We start from the raw sequence: 11,730 nt of genomic DNA on the forward strand, positions 1-11,730 counted from the left end.
TACAACGTTAACCCTACAATAGGTATCTAGTTAAAAAAATGTGTCTGATGACCCTGTCTGCCAACCAACATGGCTGACATAGCTCAAAATAGAACAAAGGGGTAGAATGCAGCTTTTGGCTTATATGTCTGAAACTAAAGCATTAAGAGCAAATCTGACAAGTGGCAAAACATATGGCCTGCAACAAAGTTGTTGGGCCATACAGTTTTACCCTTGTCCCCCAGCTGATTTTTGGTAATATAAGTGAGTTAACCATGATGAGTTACAAATTATGTTTAAGCTTTGTTCTGCTCTCCTAATTTTTGCAGAAATTAATGGCAGATATACAGACTTTTCTTTCCCCACCAAGTAGAGGGGGCATTAAGTACTATTGTCAGTGTGTCTGTACCTTTGTTTATCCTTATAGATTGGTTCCTCTAATATTAGATTGCCTGACCAAATGTTATGAAACTTGTACACAATGCTCTCAATACCTCAAAACACAGACCAACTTTGAATTTTGGTGGTGTCACATACAAATTTGGGTTGCTTAACTATGCAAATAGACAAGAAGTATTAATTAAATGAAACCACCCCCTCAGTCAGGGTCTATTGATGTTTATCAGGTCAAGATCTATCTGCCTGGAATTTTCAGATGAATCCGATAACCAGTTGTTAGGTTGCTGCCCCTGAATTAGTAATTTTAAGGAAATTTTACTGTTTTTTTTTATTATCTTGAATATTATTATAGATAGAGTAGGATATACTGTAAACAGCAATAATGTACAGCAAAGTAAGACCTAAAAATAAGTCAACACAACCAAAATGGTCAATTGACCCCCTAAGGAGTTATTGCCCTTTATAGTAAATTTTAAACAATTTTCATAAAATTTGTAAATTTTCACTACATTTTCCACTGAAACTACTGGGCCAAGTTCATTATAAATAGAGATAATTGTAAGCAGCAAGAATGTTTTGTAAAGTAAGATCTACAAACACATCACTATCACCAAAACACAATTTTGTCATGAATCAATCTGTGTCCTTTGTTTAATATTCACATAGACCAAGGTGAGCTACAACAACAACAACAACAACAACAATACTTTATTTAAAGAGGGTTACACAGTTAGCTATATAACTAATCTTCCCTGAGGCCCTCATCATGAGAAATCAAACAAAATGCAAACATATATATTGCATACATTAGTATAAAAAGTCAAGTATGATAATAATGTTCCATACAACTTGATAAATGTGATGAAAAAAATAAACATGATGACATGATCAGTTTTTTATATTATTGAGACAGCTAGGTTGATTTCAATAAATAATCTGTTATTTTGTATTTGAAAGAATTAACATTTGTAATATTTGTTAACGGTATTGGTAAATTATTCCATAAGAATGGTCCAGAATACATAAAGATTTTTTGAACAATTCTGTTTTTGGTTTAGGGAGTATGAGGTTTCTTTTAACAGCATTTCTCAAGGGGTATGGATTTCTGTCTGAAACATAATGAAACTTGTTAGTAAGATATGATGGGGCATCACATTTACTGCACTTAAATGTCATCACTAACTTATGATATTTTATTCTCTGTTTAACTGTCATCCAGTTTAAGTGTTTGAATAAGGGTGCAGAAGGAGCGAATGGGTCTGTTTCTAGTATTAATCTAGCAGCCCTCTTTTGTAATTTTAATATCCTTTTTAAACCCTCACTGCTACAACTACTCCACACTATACAACAATAATCAATTAGTGGCAAGATATAACCATTATAGAATAATTTTCTGCAGTCTAGATTTAGAATTTTTTTAATCTTTAATAGTAGATATAGTCTAGATGATATTTTTGAGCAGATCACATCAATTTGGTTTTTCCATGTGAGGGAAGGGTCAATTTTAATGCCTAAAAGACTTTCGCATGTGGAAGATTGTATCACTTGATTGTTAATAGTTAAACAACTCTCATTGTAATATGGCATTGCTCTTTTTTTCGTTCTAATAATCATATATTTTGTTTTATTCTTATTGATGAACATATTGTTATCATTGCACCATTCCTCTACACCATGTAAATCTTCTTGTACCTTTGACTGTAGAGTTTGATAACAATTACCAGAAAGATGTAAAGTTGAATCATCGGCATATAAATCAGTGCAACAATTTTTCATATAAATAGGAAGATCGTTTATGTACAATATAAACAGAAGGGGGCCTAATATGGAGCCTTGGGGGACACCATACTTGATATAAAGTTTTTCAGAATGAGCATTACCAATTTGTACTTGTTGAGATCTTTCATTCAAATATGATTTAAAAAAAGAAACAGCAGTATTATCAAATCCATAAATTTCAAGTTTTTTACAGAGAATATCATGATCTACTACATCAAAAGCTTTCTTAATTAAAATCCAATAGAACTGCTAAGTTGATATCACCATCATTCATATCCTGTATCCATTTATCTATGATATTGACAAGGGCAGTTTGGCAAGAGTGTTCTTGTCGAAACCCAGACTGTGCTGGGTGTAAAAGATCTAATCTTTTTAGGTAGTCATACAAATGTTTTGAAACATGCTTTTCTAAAAGTTTTGATAAAACGGGAAGTACAGAAATTGGTCAATAATTTGTTGCCATGAATTTTTCTCTTTAGAGCATCTAGTTTGTATTTGCCCTTGGTATGCAAAAAAAACACCAAATTACAAAACTTTAATTTACCCACTGAACAACTACAATGTATGAAAATGAGGTAAAGATTAGACGACTCCTGCCAGTTGGATGTGCACACCCTGCATTATTTCCATACACTAAATTTAGTTGATCTGCTACCTATAGTATCTGCAATATTGACTTTTTTTTACCTCGAAAAACTTTACATTATTCACTCTTCCATGAGATGAGGTTGACATCTAGTTATAACTGTTTGACAGCCATGAGGACCTTACAAAATATTCAAATACTAAATTTAATTATAGTAATGCTCATAACAAGCATGTGCTGTTCATTTTCAATTTCGCCACTTTTACAGATTTCACAAATTCTTTGATCTCTTGGTACTTTTAAATATCTTCCTCTTTCAATGGCAAGGTTATGAGCACTAACTCTTAATTTACATAATGATGATCGATCTGATCTATTTTTTAAAGCATCAACATAACCTGCCCGTTCACTCATTTTGTAAACACTTTGGAAAAATGTTAATTTTGGAGATGCTGAAATATTTGCATGTTGTTCCTGAAAACCCTGGTCAATTAGTCTTTGTTTTATAAAACCAAACAGGGGTTTAATAGTAAGGTTATCATTTGACAAATAAGATAAACCTAAGTTTTGAATAAAAATATTTAACCTTTTAACCCATGGGTTGCTTTTTTTTGTAGCATTATATATTTGGTGAACTAAACTTCCTTCTGAAGTGATTAAATGGTCCCAGAATTTAATGCAAGATAACATTATCTTATTTTTAAATAATGGTAGTCTTGCAAGTTCGGAACGACATGCATCATTCCAGGCCTTACAGTGTACTCCCAAGATTTCTTAAATAAATTTTATATGCAACTTTTCATAGGCATCACTGTCTTTAAATGTCGAAATAATCCCCCAGATTTCGCTACAATAAAGGAGAATAGGGGCTACTAAGGAATCAAAAAGTTTTTCCAGAAGTTTACAAGGGTTATCTAATCCTATTGTTTTCTTTATTTTAAAATATGCTTTCCTAGCTTTTTTCATAAGCGAAGTGATGGCGACATTAAAACTGCCATTATATCTAATATTAATACCCATTTTGTAACAATAAGTACTACATTTGTACTAACTGTCTCTAAGGATTTGCCATTATAATAAAATTCGTTTAGAAAAGACTTTCCGTTTGAATTAAAAACCATTACTTTTGATTTCTCTGTATTGACTTGTAATTTCCAAGAAGAACAATAATTACTTGTTATAATGTATTGAGACAATTTTGCAAACCCTCTTTGCTATCCGATAATAATACAATATCATCAGAGGTTACTCCAGTATAAGAGAGACTTTTGTATCAAAAATGTTCAAAATTACAGGAAAAAGTATATCCACATTGTGCGATAAAAATAAAATAAATCTTATACTTAATAATACACCTTATACGGCACTAAAATTATCTTCCTCTTTCGTAACAAATTGTTTAAATGCAAGAAGTAATCTATTGTAATAGATTTTCATTATACCTAATTTAATCGTTTATTCACATATATATATACTAGAACACACCCGCGAAATCGCGGGTATTCAGAGCGTAGTTTAAAGTATGTAAAGTGTTGTTGGAAGAATATTGTAAAATATTGAATGACTGGAGAATTTCAGCAAAAGTATCAAAGGTTATTGGGGACAGGAAAATGTTGTTTTTTTTTTTTTATCCCTACTCCTTTATTTCCAATTAAAATTCCCAATTTTTGGTTTTCTATCAATTTCAATATGAACATACATTTAGTATGTTATGAACATTTAAGAAAGGAGCCTGTAATTCAGTGGTTGTCGTTTGTTTATGTGTTACAGATTTGTGTTTCGTTCATTTTTTGTACATAAATAAGGCTGCTAGTTTTCTCGATTGAATTGTTTTACATTGTCATTTCGGGGCCTTTTTAAACCGAGTATGCGGTATGGTTTTTGCTCGTTGTTGAAGGCCGTACGGTGACATATAGTTGTTAATTTCTGTGTCATTTTGGTCTCTTGTGAAGAGTTGTCTCAACATGGCAATCATACCACATTTTCTTTTTTAAAGCAATCAATGAATTTTGCATAGGCGGAATCAGGGAGGGGGGACTGGGGGCCAAAATTGATTGATTATATAGGGAATCACTGAAGCGTGACAGGAGTAGCCCCCCCCCTTTTAGGTTAGTCAGCCCCCCGTTACAAAAAGTTCTGGATCCGCGACTGTTTTGTAAAAGCCCGCCCCCCTTTCGTGTGAAAAAAATGATTGAATATGTAGGGAATCACTGAAGCGTGACTGGAGCAGGCCCCTAAGTTCAGTCATCCCCCCCCCCCTTTTACAAAGAGTTCTGGATCCGCCACTGTTTTGTAAAAGATTTAATGACTGGAGAATTTCAGAAAAGGTATCAAAAGTTCACATGAATAATTTTAGCGCTTTAATATCTGTATATTATGAACATTCATTACTACATAAATAAAGTGTATTGATTATATAGGGAATCACTGAAGCGTGACTGGAGCAGGCCCCCTAAGTAAGGTCAGTCATCTCCCCCCTTTTACAAAGAGTTCTGGATCCGCCACTGTTTTGTAAAAGATTTAATGACTGGAGAATTTCAGAAAAGATCTCAAAAGTTCACATGAATAATTTTAGCGCTTTAATATCTGTATATTATGAACATTCATTACTATATAAATAAAGTGTATTTACTTTCAGTTCTTAGTTTGCTAATCGATCCATGGTGGTCATTGATACAGTATACAGACCCTCTCTGTTTAATAAACTCTGTGACCTACGTGGATTGTAAACTTGAAAATACACTTTATTCGAAGTATACATGTATGTTCACAGTATACAGAAAAATGCAAACCGGAAGTCTAATCTGACTTAAAATTTCGTCCAATGACGGGACAATATCCGGATGCCTTTTTTCTCGTTTTTCTCCCATAATAACTCAATCTGAATAATCATATGAATGGATGACAAATGCGACTATGCACTGTACCTATAGGACACAGAGGCGTGTTGATTAATTTATTGTGGAAAGAAGAGAAGCGACACCAAAAATGAGGTCTTCTCGTTTAATAGTATAGATATATATGTGAATAAACAAAATATAACAAAGAAATGTGTGTTGTTTTAAGTAATAATCAATTATTGAAATATGGCATGACATGTGAAAAAACACACCCTTGTTTTAGTTATAAAGTCCTGTAACTCAAAAAGTTTAAATCTTATTTTCACCAAAAAGTATACTGATCGTTTGACTTTCATAAGAAACAACTATGTATATACATGATATATGTTTTATGAAAGTTGGATATGTGGTTTTCAAGTTACGGTGTGACATGTGGACGCCATACAGACAGATCCATAGACGCATGATGGACATTTGAATATTAAATTATACTTCCCGTAAAAAAATTTACAAGCCTATAAAAAGATGAAGTCATGATAATAAGACTTTTATAATCACAAATATAAAGAAGATGTGGTATAATTGCCAATGATACAAATCTCCAATAGAGACCAAATAAAAACAGTAATTAACAACTATAAGTCACCATACGACCTTCAACATTGAGCAAAGCCCATACTGCATATAGTTAGCTACATGTATATAGGCCAACTTAATTTAATTAGTAGATTTTCATCCAAATTTTTTTTTTAAATGGGGTGGGGGGGGGACTGCCTCACACATAATTCTTAATATCTCTTATTCATTGGCAACCATTGTTCTACATGATGTTATTGTCGCTTTAGAAACCTATTTTCATTAAACGACAAAACCATGTGAAAATGTGTAGAAATGCTCTCTTCAGCTGCACCACTACACCAAATTAATTTTGCTTTCTTGTATGAAGCAAATATGCATTGGTATGCAGCACAAGAATTATGAGTACATAATAAAATGAAACCACAAACAAGTGTTGAAAATAAAAGGGTTTGTGCTTTAAAAAAGATTCTTATGCATGATGCAAACATAGGCTAGCAACAATGTAAAACATGAACTTAACAAAAAGAAGTGTTTAATAACCCTAATTGAAGGTATTGGGACAGAGGGTGTTTGCTGTTTGTCAACAGAAATCAATAGCTGTGGGTAAAAAAATCTACATGTAGGTGTATATAAAAGTTAAACAGAAGATGTGGTTTGATTGCCAATGAGACAACTGTCCACAAGAGACCAAAATGACACAGACATTAATAACTATAGGTCACCTTACAGCCTTCAACAATGAGCAAAGCCCATACCGCATAGTCTGTTTGCCGACTTTTTGAACTCAATATACAGTAAAAAAATCTAATAAGTTCGTGCTTGAGTCAATTTTTTTAAGTCAGTCCTTTTTGTACCAATGAGTTCCACGATTCTTGCGCTTTGGATATCATTCTGAAATTCAGTCCAAAATTCCTGACACAAATTAAGTCATTGACATTGTACAGTATCAATAAAAAAATCCCTGTTTTTCTAATCCTAAAAATTTGTGTCATACAGCAATTTGCATTCTTGGAAACAGCATATTAATCGTAAGCCGAATATGTTATGCCCTTCCCGTAATCAATCTCTATTTTCGGTAGATGATGTTGTCATCATAGATCTGTAGAATCATTTTAAATTACTCGAAGAAATACAATAATCTAGTTGAAACAGGAAGTTTTGAATGAAACGAAATTATTGATGGTTACTGGTAATGGAAATGAACAAAATCCGGAAATCATATATTTTCAAATATAAAAACTAGAGGCTCTAAAGAGCCTGTGTCGCTCACCTTGGTCTATGTGAATATTAAACAAAGGACGCAGATGGATTCATGACAAAATTGTGTTTTTGTGATGTTGATGTGTTTGTTTGTACATCTTACTTTTGCTGAACATTCTTACTGCTTACAATTATCTCTATTTATAATGAACTTGGCCCAGTAGTTTCAGAGGAGAAGATTTTTGTAAAAGATAACTAAGATTTGCGAAAAATGGTTAAAAATTGACTATAAAGGGCAATAACTCCTAAAGGGGTTAACTGACCATTTCAATCATGTTGACTTATTTGTAAATCTTACTTTGCTCAACATTATTGCTGTTTACAGTTTATCTCTATCTATAATAATATTCAAGATAATAACAAAAAACAGCAAAATTTCCTTAAAGTTACCAATTCAGGGGCAGCAACCCAACAAAAGGTTGTCCGATTCATCTGAAAATTTCAGGGCAGATAGATCTTGACCTGACAATCAATTTTATTCCAATCAGATTAGCTCTAAATGCTTTGGTTTTTGAGTCATAAGCCAAAAACTGCATTTTACCCCTATGTTCTATTTTTAGCTGTGGCGGCCATCTTGGTTGGTTGGCCGGGTCACGCCACACATTTTTTAAACTAGATACCCTAATGATGATTGTGGACAAGTTTGGTTAAATTTGTCTCAGTAGTTTCAGAGGTGAAGATTTTTGTACAAGATAACAAAACTTCACGAAAAATTGACAAAAAATTACTATAAAGGGCAATAACTCCTTAAGGGGGTCAACTGACCATTTTGGTCATGTTGACTTTTTTGTAGATCTTACTTTGCTGAACATTATTGCTATTTACAGTTGATCTCTATCTATAATTATATTCAAGATAATAACCAAAAACGGTGAAATTTCCTTAAAATGACCAATTTTGGGGCAGCAACCCAACAACGGGTTGTCTGATTTATCTGAAAATTTCAGGGCAGATAGATCTTGACCTGATAAACAATTTTACCCCTGTCAGATTTGCTCTAAATGCTTTGGTTTTTGAGTTATAAGCCAAAAACTGCATTTTACCCCTATGTTCTTTTTTTAGCCATGGCGGCCATCTTGGTTGGTTGGCGGGGTCACGCCACACATTTTTTAAACTAGATACCCCAATGATGATTGTGGCCAAGTTTGGTTTAATTTGGCCCAGCAGTTTCAGAGGAGATTTTTGTAAAAGTTAACGATGACGGACGACGGACGACGCCGGACGCAAAGTGATGGGAAAAGCTCACTTGGCCCTTTAGGCCAGGTGAGCTAAAAATTGGGGCGGGATGATTTCAGAGGGGCAGACGGGGATGAAAATCTATCAATTAATTTTAATCGGCCATACATGTCGCCGTATAAGAAGGCCCCAAAATCACAAAGGAGACAGCAGTTCCCTTGAAATACCTGGTCTACACTCGAAAAAAAGTGAATCCAGGTCAGTTTGCAAAAAACATGTTCGTTAGACTATTCATGTTTGTAAATTATAGCACCCTTTCACTTCCCAACCCTATATATATTACAGTCTACACATTTGCACCCAGAGATGGATTTGTGAGAAAATAATTTGGTTGCTTATATAGGGATTCACTGAAGCGTGAAGCAACCGTCCCCCTCTTAGGCAGCCAGTGGGCCCCCACTTATGAAAATTTCTGGATCAGCCACTGGCAACCAAAGTCTGTTTGCACCCTAAATGTTTACACCCTTTTTTGTTTGGTTTGAATTATTTCGTAATCAAGTTTGTTAAGTGTTATATTGCTATAAACATTTTAATTTTGTTCCCACTGTTTCCGCGAACAAACCTGTAGACTGTAGTGATACGGAGTGAACTGGATAAACACCTATATCCGCCAGACACAATGTCTACCTTGAAACTACTTATTGCTAGTAATCATTCACTAACGAGTCCCTTTTGAGCAATGAATCAGACTAGTGACAGCCATTGACAGTCAAACCTCGTCAGGTCCCGTAAAGAAGACAGCCCAGTGGCTGTGCTTGGACTTGGAGAAAGGTGTCCTAATAAAATGCTCCCGGAAAAAAGAAAAGGCGCCCGGGGAAAATATATTTTATTGGCTTGAGACAACTTTGTGTTGATGAAATAAGTTATGCACATTATTTTTTTTTAATTTTAGACAAGTAATTTTCAAATTCAGATAATAGATATTTGTAATAATGATTTTACACTAGTAATTTTGGGGCCCTTTATAGCTTGTTGTTCGGTGTGAGATAAGTCTCCGTGTTGAAGGCCGTACTTTAACCTATAATGGTTTACTTTTTAAATTGTTATTTGTATGGAGAGTTGTCTCATTGGCACTCACACCACATCTTCCTATATCTATGAATGTTTCAATTTTAACAATAATATAATTTATGAATAGACTGATTATAATGGATCACAGTTTATGCGGAAGATTAATAAAATGTAAGACATCAAAGGCATGTATCAAAAATGATATCAAAATGAAAAATGTAAAAAAAAACTACTTAAAAGAGGGACGAAAGATACCAAAGGGACAGTCAAACTCATAAATCTAAAACAAACTGACAACGCCATGGCTAAAAATGAAAAAGACAAACAGAAAAACAATGGTACACACGACACAACATAGAAAACTAAAGAATAAACAACACAAACCCCACCGAAAAACTAGGGGTGATCTCAGGTGCTCCGAAAGGGTAAGCAGATCCTGCTCCACATGTGGCACCCGTCGTGTTGCTTATGTGATTACAAATCCGGTAAATAGTCTAATTCAGTAGGTCATATTCTTGAAAGGGAAGGGGATTGTAGTTACGACGTAAGGAACATATGCGATATCATTTGTGAAACGGTTATTCCATAACGGTCAACCAACTCGTGATGGCGTCCGTCAGTAAAATTTACGAAGGCATGATTTCAACTTCACCATTTGGAACTCTTAAATTTCACAGACAAAAATTAATTTAATCAAAATTAAAAGTTACACATAATACATCAGCAAATAAAGTTAGTTAAAACAAGGGGGTAAAAGGCAGGGTTTTGGTTTAAATTTAAAAATAAGCATTAAAACCCTGATAAGCATAGCCATGGAAACAGTTTTAGATTCATAAAAAAGATATAATAAATGTATATCAGTATCTGCATAAAAAAGTGTTCACCATGACGATGGCATGCAGTTGCAAAATTCAGGCATCATATCCACATGCATTTATATTATAAGGACAAAACAAGCAATGATTATTTATTCTTTTTAAGGAAAAATATTATTATTTTATTCTCCCGGGCGCTAATTTTCCTTCCCAGGGCGCTTTTTCCTTTCCACGGGCGCTTTTTCTATTCCCGGGCGCTCTCGGGCGCTTCCGGGCGCTTTTAAGTAGGACCGGGAGAAAGTCCCGGATTGTCCCGCCATGATCTGATATAAGATATAATGCAACGGACGGGAGACTAATTTGGACTTATAATATTCATTTGGGTTTTATTTAACAATTATTATGAACGCTTCATTAAAAAATTAAAGTAAACTTTACCGATAACTGCAAAAATGGTAATTCAGGGAATATATCCACCACCAGAACTTCAGAAAATACTTTAAAAGGGAAATAACTCTCCTGTCGACTAATAAGACGACCAACTTCCGAAGCAAGGTTGACGGATCTCCGATCTTTCCTGAAGTCAGGCCGGTGTTCCTGAGACGGTTGACCCACGGTTCGGTGCTTCCAAAACAATGTTTCTATTTAATTTGTAATTTAGATGCGTCCTTATCATAGGCGGATCCAGTGGGGGGGGGGGGGGGCCGGGCCCCCCTTTCCTGGGAAAAATTTGGTTGATTATATAGGGAATCATTGAAGCATGACTGGAGTGCCCCCCCTTTTAGGTCAGTCAGCGCCCCCCCCCTTTTAGGAAAAAGTTCTGGATCTGCCACTGCTTATAGTATTTACACTGTTGTTCCACCTGTTCAATTCTTAGTCCTTAGTGAACCATAGAAAAATGGATTTGAACCGACCACCTGACCAAAGACTACCAAACGATCCATGAATCTCTAATGAGGAGTACCCAATTGCACGGACGGATCAAATGGGGTGGGGGTGGGGTATATAATATGATATAGGGCCGGAATCACTTGAGCATGATTTGAGCTGGACCCCTCCTATAGCTGTCAGTGAAAATTAATGTCTTGCCATGATGAATCACAACAAATGGAAGTTTTTAACGACCTTGACTGGCTGTACAGCCCTCGCACGGTCGGCTAACTAATAAATCACCGCTGAATTGCTTTTTTTTTTTTTTTATATCGAGTCAAATTAAATTAGACCGTTGGTTTTCCCGGTTGAATGG

The 11,730-nt window shown here is 34.7% G+C and overlaps 1 protein-coding gene across 1 annotated transcript in view; it reads right to left on the reverse strand.

Moving 5' to 3' along the window:
- The window catches only part of LOC143076318 (uncharacterized), a 35,594-nt gene extending 24,604 nt beyond the window's left edge, over window positions 1–10,990 (reverse strand). Inside the window, exon 1 of the mRNA XM_076252040.1 lies at window positions 10,923–10,990. The gene's annotated coding sequence lies outside the window, so the exon portion shown is untranslated. The remainder of the gene's footprint in view (window positions 1–10,922) is intronic.
- Between the last annotated feature and the right edge of the window lie 740 nt (window positions 10,991–11,730).

This window comes from Mytilus galloprovincialis, chromosome 5 (assembly GCF_965363235.1).
Source record: "Mytilus galloprovincialis chromosome 5, xbMytGall1.hap1.1, whole genome shotgun sequence".
In the NCBI taxonomy this organism is placed as follows: Eukaryota; Metazoa; Mollusca; class Bivalvia; order Mytilida; family Mytilidae; genus Mytilus; species Mytilus galloprovincialis.